General features: G+C 45.3%; 2 long non-coding RNA genes across 2 annotated transcripts; both read left to right on the forward strand.

Annotated features, from left to right (window-relative positions):
• The first annotated feature begins 1674 nt into the window (after positions 1-1674).
• On the forward strand, positions 1675-2340 carry LOC135938167 (uncharacterized). The gene is made up of 4 exons (XR_010574611.1): positions 1675-1755; positions 1894-2000; positions 2127-2232; positions 2287-2340. It is a non-coding gene; the product is annotated as an uncharacterized LOC135938167 (long non-coding RNA).
• A 6-nt stretch (positions 2341-2346) lies between these two features.
• LOC135938168 (uncharacterized) lies at positions 2347-3286 on the forward strand. Its single transcript, XR_010574612.1, has 3 exons — positions 2347-2475; positions 2531-2701; positions 3104-3286. It is a non-coding gene; the product is annotated as an uncharacterized LOC135938168 (long non-coding RNA).
• Positions 3287-9434: the final 6148 nt, after the last annotated feature.

Below are 9434 nucleotides of genomic sequence, written 5' to 3' on the forward strand. Positions count from 1 at the left end.
TGCCGGCACGCCGCGCTTTACTCGTTTTTTGGGTTTTTTAAACACTGAGATGGGCAGTGCCCTCGTTCCTCGCATATCAGGCAGTAGAGATACTCGCAGTCCTGGAGTCGGTGTCCTGGCTGGCTGCAGAGGAAACATGTGAACTTCAGTCGATCGCCTTATTGTCTTTTCGGCGAGCGTCCTCGATGAGAGCTAGAAGCCGATGGTTCCTGGGTCTGGCTCTTCTGTGACTTGGGTGGAGCTTGAGGTTCGGTTGCGCTGGACGTTGACGGCTGTGATGCATTGAACCGTACTTGACGTGGCTGTAACGGTGTGGGAAGTTGTGTAGAGTAGACAGCGAGTCGTGCCGCTCGAACTTCTTCGTTCCTTGCTTCTTCTTTAACTCGATATGCAGCAAACGTTTTTTCTGCCTTAAGAGCCATCCTCTTGGCTTGTGCTAGAGTCTTGGGTTCCAGCAGGTCGACCGTCCTGAACAGCTTTGGCTTGAGGCCATGCAAGAATTGAGTAAGTATGCGCCTGTCGCAAACCTTGTCCCAAACGTGCGGAGGGTCATCTGAGAGAGTTGCTGCCTTAATCTTCCGCATTTTCTTCCTCAAGCTCTCGTAGTAATGCTTGACAGACTCTGAATCCTACTGTCGGCTCTCTTGGAACTCAGTTTCTAAGGCGGTTAGATCTTCGGCGTCTTCGAACTCGGCTTTGAAAGCTTTCCTGATTTCGGTGAAGCAGGTCAGCTGTCGAAGCTCTAACTGTTGCACAAAGTCACTTGCCGGAGGCAGTGTTCTAGCAGCCATAGTTACTCGTAGATCTCCGGGAGATAGATCAGGCTGGAACATGATCAAGGTGCTAATTGCCTTCAGGAACTGATCTAGCGTAGCGTAATCGTCCTCGCCCGAGAACATGGGAATGCCTGTGATGTCAAAATATAATCCTCCTGATGGTTTACCAGACGTGAGTTTGCTATCTCGACTTATGGTTCCGACAGGGTGACGAACTGAAGGAAGCGACCGTTGTTTGCTTGATCCCTGACGCGATGATGGCTTGCTGACCAATAAGGATGCGGAGCTAGGTCTTGGAGTGCTGCGTTTTTTCTTATTGCGATCGTAAACCAAGGAAATGGTGGGTGTCATGGTCTGAAGGTCAAGAAGGTCTCCTCCCGCTGCTTCACTGTGTTGTGAATTTTCCAGGTCCTCTCGGTTATCGCTTTGTTCAGAATCGTAGCTGGTGGCATCATCTTGGCTTCGGGTGGTCGTCTTCTTCTTCTTCCCGCGCCGCGTCACTTTTCCCTGTTCGGCCCCAGCGCTAGATGGTCCTGGCTGATCCGCAGGCGGAGTTCTCGGAAGGGGAGGCATCTTGATACTGTGTTAAAGTAAGTGGTTGTTGCGTTGTGTATGCGTAAGCGTGACCAGATAGCTCCAGCAATCCTGGTCACGGCACCAAAATTGCTTCGCTCTCCCACGTGGATCTCGCGCCACTCGCTGGAAAAGTGGAGCGGAGAGAGGCAACAAAAGACTATAACCAATCGCCGGCCGGCTGAGAAGGCGTTCGAAGATGCGAGCTAGGGCGTATAGAAACGAGCTGTCTCGAAGCAAAGGCGAGTACTTATTCAGCCAATAGCCTCGCAGTAGTGTTAGCTCCTTTGCTCACACCACAGTTGCCTATGGCGTCGTTTCGTTCAGCTGGCCGGAGCACAACAATTGCAGAAGGTCTCTTTGGATAGTTAGAAATTCTATAATTCGGGTGATTCGTGGTCAAGAGGTGAGTCGCTGGCGGCAGAGCCGCACTAAAACCCAATAATTCCGATATTAGCCGTTAGGCGATTTTATTTGTTCGGTCTGTCTGACAAGTCGTGGTTTTCTCGTCGCGCTAATGTCTGTGTGTTTGTGTATGTTTCAGCGACAGTGTGTTTTGTGCTGATTGCCGTTCTTATCTGCTGGTGGATAGCGGCCGCGCGTCTGCTACTTGGGCCGAGGGGTGATCCTACAACAGACCGAAGAAATGAGGTGAGTGACGGATTTATTGTGCCTTCAGATTGTGAGTCTATTAGGGATCAGCCGAGTACTAGGCTGGTCGTAAATAGAGTCGCTTACCTGAGTTAGGTGCTCTAATCTTTTCTCTCTGCTTTCCAGGTCGTAGGCTACGTCAAGGGTTGGTCCGTCCTCGAGCACTCCTGCGAACAAAATAAACTCGGGTGATCAGGCCGTTCTAAATTGCCGGGGAGGTTAACACTCACAGGTAAGGACTGACGTAGGGGTGTTCCCTCCTCACTGAAGCTAGTTTTCTTCCTAGGGCTGCCTGCCACAGTCGGTCGCCTTACAGGTCACTCCCGGCTGGGGGGGGGGGGGGGGCTACACCGAAGGAAGGACTTCTCAACAGATCTCCTGTGGAAAGAGAGCAGAGAATCAACGAGGGGCCCAGCGCTACTCGAAGCGGTCGCACCTATTGCTGATGGAAGATCTGGCGGAGCCTGGCGATCAGGTAAGGGGTCCTATGCCAAGTGGTCCGTCTGGTGAAGGTCCAATTTCCTTTCCAGGTGGGCAGCTACCTCTTGAAGGAGATGACAGCTCGTTCTGCCTCGAGTGAAGTGCTGCTGGCCTTTATATACCCTTCGCTGACTGCCGCCCCTCAAGCGTCGTGCGGTCGCCCTGGCAGGGAGAAGTGGAGGGTGGACTCCTGCTGCAGTGGCGACCTTCTCCTTCATCAGGTGAGCACCTGAGTTAAGAGGGGCGGGAGCGGGGAGGTCTCGGCTGGCAGCCGTGTGACCACGTGCCTTCCCAGCCAGACCGAGCTAGCAAAATCGCCTTCCGACTAAGTGCGGTGAATTTATATCTGATTCTCTTTTTATTTAAGTGCCTTTATTTTTTTAAATATTTACGTTATTCTATTATTAATTTTTAAACTGGATGGGCTGGGATGATTATCAGTGGACAATTATTTTGTCTCACTTGGGGAGTAAATATGTATTAAGTTCTAATAATAACCATTGAACTGAACTAATTAATAAAAAGGGGAGATATAAAATTTGACTAAAATTATTCACAAGGGCACTGCGTTTATGGGCTTTATTAATATTAATGCCATCCAGCTAATACAATAAACTTTGCAGGTCTGGAAGGTCTGGAAGTTCTGCGTCTTGGTCATCCCTAGGTCTCCTCGTTGTTACCGGCAGCTCGTCGGGAATTATTTAAATTAACAAAATTTGTTAATCGGACTCGCCCCGGACCAATATGATGCTTGCGGGTCAGGGGCTCCTGGACGGCAGGTCTCCAACTCCACCTGCTCGAAGGCCGCGGTTCCCTAAAACAGGAGGAATGGGAGCGAATTAGCGGAAGAGCACGTTTTAGGTGAGTTTAGTCTATAGAAGGCCAGTCTCACTGGCCAAAAAATAGAAGATCTCTACCTAGTCTAATGCTGGTTTCCTCTGGTCTTCTTTGGGCGTAGGCTGCGCCGTTTCCGGTCTACCCGAGCGCCTCCTGTGAACAAAGGAAAGGGGGATCAGTCCTTTTCTTGGACTCCGGAGAAGGGATTTCCCTACAGGTAAGATTTGGCACAGTAGTTGTCCCTCCTCGACTGAAGTTGCGAATCCTCTCTAGCAGCCGCGTGCTCCTGGTAGGCGCCTGCTGGCCTCCTGACCAAGATGGCCTGCTGCGAGGGGTTCGTCGTCTCCAGAGTTTCCTGAAAAGACGCAGAGTTTAGACGAGAACTGCCGGCTACCCTTATCTACCTTACCTGGACAGGACTTGGTGACAGCTTGGCCTGGCGATCAGGAAGTGTCCTATGCCAAGTCAAGGATTAGGTGAGTGTCCTCTTCCTTGGGGCAAGGTAGCTCTGAGGTCTATGGTGGACAGCTCGCTTTCTGCCCCGAGTTGTAGGCTGCCTGCGCTTATATTAGGCTGCACCTCCTTCGGTCGCTGCTGGGAGAATGGAGGGTGGGTTCTCCCTCAGTGGCGACCCTCCCCTACTCAGGGAAAGCCCTGAGTTAGGTGAGGGTGAGTGGGGAGGGGGCGTGGTAAGCCAGGCAGGGTACAAAGTTAATCTCTAATTGTCAGACTTTAATAAGCAAATTTACGTTAGGCCTCAGCGCAAATAAATTGGATTTAAAGAGTTTAAATAACAGAAACATTATGTATATAATTACTGGAAATTTTCTGGATGTGCCAGTGGTTGGATTGTTGAATGATAAAATATATAATAAAATCCTGGCAATAAAAAAAACTATCGTGCTATTTCCTTTTCCCATCCAGTCAATAATATTCTGATCAAATTTTAATTTGTGTTTTGAAGGTCTGAAGTTCTCTGCTGTTCCTGTCCTGCTCTCCGGTGACCTCCGACGGCTGGTTCATTGAGGACGTTTTTCTGGGCCGGAGTTGTGACCAGCTGGTCCCACCATCTGTGGAAAAGAAATTGAAGATTAGTGTTACATTAGCCAAACGTTGTTTTCTTGGGGGAATTGACGGAATCACACGTTGATAAATAATGGCGATGAGACCGTAATGTATGAAGAACTTGCTAAAGGAGCCAATTTGTGCAAGGAAGATGTGAAAGGACTGTCCCTGGACGAAGCAGTTCATTCAGCAGTGAAATACATCCTCAGTAAGTACATAACCACATTACTCAGAATTTTGTATATTATTTGCACTGCTAAAAGTCAAGATACTGGATACGAAAAAATGTAGACATAAGACTTTAGGTAGTATGTCAAGAAATTAGCAAAATCAAAAAATTATGTAATTTATGATCTCGTTTTTCAATAACAATACTTGGAATGTAAAAAGTATTGAGAAACGCATATTTATATTATTAATCTGTTGCTTTTCTATCCCTCCTGAGAGGTTTCCTAAATCATCTGACTCTGTTAAGTACTTAAAATTCTATGTTCGCGATTTGCGATGTCATCAGGCAAAAACAATTTTATTGCAAAATGAGAGCAGCAAAGCAATATAATAGGAAAAATTTTCACTAGTAAAGAATATACTGCAAATTAGTTTGGGGAAGGACATGAAATTTCAGCTACGGCACTGGGTTATCCTAATAAATAATGAATGATATTTTGAAAAATATACTGGTTCTTTTCAAACTTGAATTCATTCATGAATTTTCGACATCTAGCTAAACAATGGTTCGACGTGTTTAAGGATATTGAGGCAGTCCGCAGTTTCCAGCCTAGCCAAATGAATATGCTCTCTTTGAAGCAAGTTATCTTGCAGGCCAAGGCAAAGAGACCCAAGAAGAAGAAAAAAAAGGAAACAGCTGTTGCAGGTATACTGAAAAATAAATGAAAATTCATAAAATAACACAAACGACTAGGAGTAACAGTTTAAAGCCGTGAAGAACTTTATAAAGAAGAACAATATCTTAAGCAATTCAAAATAGGAAGTATTCTTCGTTTGGATGCCTTGGACGAAGACGATAGATCTTGACAGATGCTGAAAAATGGTTATGTTAATGAATGAAAATGTTCAAATTATAATAGTAAATCAAATTTTTTTAGGACTGAGTGTCCATCAAGGATTGAAAGGTGTCAAAAGTAATATTTTTGTAGTCTAAACTACGGATATTCTAGAAAATTGAAACAAATTTCTTTCCATGTACACGTAGAATTCCCACCCCCATTGACTGAGGTCGACTCTGAGGAAGACCTTCCTTCAAAAATGGACCACTCATTAGCCAGTACCAGCAAGGTCCAGAACAAAGGTAAGCCAGATGGGCACGCGCGTCAAGCGCCCATACGCACCCGTCATGCACCCAATAGTACGCGTCATGCACCCAATAGTACACGTCATGCACCCAATAGTACGCGTCATGCACACTGAAGACCGCGTCATACAGCAATCCTGCATGATGCACAAAGGTGGCTGCTGCATGACGCGTACTATTGGGTGCATGACGCGTGCATTTGAGCGCAATTGAGCTGTACGCAGTTCTAGCATCGCTACTCTTACATTTGTGATATTATTTTTTTAACAATTTTTTTTTCTTTTCAGCTTGTACGGAAGCCAAGAAGAAAGGCATCAAGGACCTTGGGGAAGAGCAGGAAAAGGCGAATGCGTTGAAACCCAGCAAACCCATGGAATCAAGGGCCAGCACCAGCCAGGTGCAGAACAAAGGTAAGCCAGATGGGCACGCGCGTCATGCGCCCATACGTACTCGTCATGCACCCAATAGTACGCGTCATGCGCACTGAAGGCCGCGTCATGCAGCAATCCTGCATGATGCGCTAAGGTGGCTGCTGCATGACGCGTACTACTGGATGCATGACGCGGCCTTCAGTGTGCATGACGCATCAAATGAACGCGTCACGCACCCAAATGTACGCGTCATGCACCAAAAAGTACGCGTCATGCGCCCAAATGCACTCGTCATGCATCCAGTAGTACGCGTCATGCATCCAGTAGTACGCGTCATGCACCCAACAGTACGCGTCATGCACACTTAAGGCCGCGACATGCAGCAGCAACCTACACGCATCATGCAGGACTGCTGCATGACGCCTTATAAAGTGTGCATGACGGGTACTGTTGGGTGCATGACGCGTACTACTGGATGCATGGCGCATCAAATGAACGAGTCACGCACCCAAATGTACGCGTCATGCAACAAAAAGTGCGCGTCATGCACCCAAATGTACGCGTCATGCACCAGAATTTCGCGTCATGCACCCAAATGTACGCGTCATGCACCAGAATATCGCGTCATGCACCTGTGGGTGCTCGAATAAGCAGGCTGCGTTTTATAGTCAAACACCTCAACTATTCCTTGCATGTGTGCTTTTATTTGCCAAGTAGCAACGAAGTGGAGTCTGAACTGGAAAATAACATGCATACAATCAATTTTTGGAATTCCACATTTTACAGGCAAAGTAATTTTACAATAATTGAAAGACATTAAAATGCAGTAAAGCACACGTTAAGAATAAAGTATCAATCAAAATAATCATCTTAAAACAAGAACAAATTATTCTGCTTACCCCTATACGGTTTCAATCGCATTTTTTATATCAGCAAACGCTTAACGAGCCCTCGGCCAACAGCTTTACATACACGAGTGGTGCAAGAGCTGGAAAGGGGCATTATGACTTATAAGAATTCATCACAACACTAATTTTTAGCACAGTCTAAAAACACTTTCACTAATGAAATAAAATACCTCAAGCGTGAGATTGCTTAGCTGTCTAGCCTATACACTCGTGTCGCATCGGCTGCTGCAGGGCTTGTGAATACGATAGCCGCTGCAGCGGTGAGTGGGGGTCAAAAGTTACCTGTCGTACAGGTGACGTGCGCCGACAGGCAGTCCCCATACACCCAACAGTACCCGTCATGCACACCAAAAGCAACGTCATGCAGGACACCGCTGCATGACGCTTATTAGAGGGTGCTCGACGAGTCGTGATTTTGGGCAAAGAAATTAAGTGATTCCGAAGAAACATGAAAATTTAAGAACGATAAAAAATAAAACCATGAAGACTTCTTATTGGACATTTTCGGAAGGGATCTGTGAATTGTCTCATTAAAATTCATCTGTTTACAGTATCCTGTCAATAAATAAATTTGACTTGAAGAATTTTTCACCACTTGTTTATTGCTCATTTGCAAACTTTTCATTTAAGTTTCTGTAGGTTTTTTTTGTCATGTAAGTTTGTTTCTGACAACCAATATGGCAGCAGAAGAAAGTCACCTTGAGTCCTGAACTGGCACTGACAGACCCGACACTTTTGAGGTTGTATTCAACAAGCTTGAATCCTCCAAGCTTGAAATTCAAGCCATAGGTCAAATAGAGACCTCCAACTAGCCTCTCTAGCAGCTGGCACCCATCGCCATCAAGTTTGTATTTTGGGTTGTAAAAGTGCAACGTTTGTTCACAAATATTGACCACCAACACGGAGTATGCGTCCTTATGAATTTTGAATGGTACAATGAGGTGGTTAATATCTTGTGGCAGTTCTGCATCTTGCTTCTCCATGGGCCTAATCAAGAGTTTGGCTGCCAAGTCACTGTCGACTATGTAAGCTTCATCGCTGACCTTCTCGATGAGCAGCTTCAGAAGTTTGGCAGGTACCTCATTCTCTATGTCCGAAGCAGAATATTTTTCAAACAGCTGCTCACTTGACTGTTCTTCATCAACTTGCTCCTCAAGTGCCTCAATATCAACCACATCTCCATACATTTGAACCCTGAAAAAAGTTATTTCATTTATATTTGTACTAACCACAACTATCTTGCAATAGCAAATTTAAACATTTTACGTGACCAATAACAAATTGTATTTCTTCTACTAATTTTTTTTTTTTTTTGAAATTCAATAGAAATACTGAATTGCCCGTATATACACATTTGCCTAATATTTCAATTATAATATATTATTACACTCACCATTCTTCTTTGTGCGACTCTTTGCAGTGTTTTACCATGTTGAGGAACCCATTCAACTTCATCTCACAGTGAGCGTGAGCACACTTCATCTTGTTGGTCAACTTGTGATCCTCCAGCTCGCTTTCGCTCCTTAGCTTTAGATTCGTGAGGCAATTGATGCAGTCAAATCTTACATAATAATAAAATTGGAAATAGATTATAAGAGTTTTAATGAATATTATATTTTTGTTACCTATTCTGCGGCTGCAGATCCTTGCAGCGATATCTGTGCGCCCTGAGCCGAGCTCCAACACGCAGGGGATTCTCAGCCATGTCAGTGACATATGAGCATCCGTTGCAACCAACTTTCGTAGACAACATTTTCACACAGGTACTCTGAATAAGAATCACAACAATAAATTATTTACAAACAGTTTGATTGTTTTTATTTATATTTGAGCTCAAGAATTTATCCTTTACATTCTGAATGTCGCATTTAATATGGCGCCTAATTACATAATTCTTGTATCGTGAATTATTCATATTGAATGACTGAAAATGATATTGAATTGACTTTGACATGATCACTGAATGTTTGTTTAACAATTCATTAGGTTAATGATTCACTTACCCCTAAAGAGAGTTGAAATTATAATAAAAATTGTTGGAAGAGAAACACACGCTTAGCGGTTTCGTTCTTTACATCGAATGCGCACGGCACGAATGTTATGCAGTTCTCACTGCATTAGTGACTGCAGCTGGCGCGACCTGCTCTCTCGCGACCATCTGCACAACTAGGTGAACGTGAAGTTTCACACTGCAATGTTGCCACGATTTCAGCGCAGGCGTGGGCGTGGCTAAAAGCTCCACAGCTGGCCGCAACCACGTAAGTATAATCCGACCAATCTTAGTTTCAAGCGCTCGGGTTTGTGTCAATTATTGCTCAAGAAGTAGAGCTGTCAAGAATCCTTCCGTAGGTGCGTAGTGCGAAGAGTGTGAAAAACCGCTCACGAAGCCTTCGAGGTGTGATATGTATCCAGGTGAGAAGAGTTCACACCAAAACCGCGATTGTTTACTGCGCGCCCATTG

Source organism: Cloeon dipterum, chromosome 2 (genome assembly GCF_949628265.1).
Source record: "Cloeon dipterum chromosome 2, ieCloDipt1.1, whole genome shotgun sequence".
In the NCBI taxonomy this organism is placed as follows: Eukaryota; Metazoa; Arthropoda; class Insecta; order Ephemeroptera; family Baetidae; genus Cloeon; species Cloeon dipterum.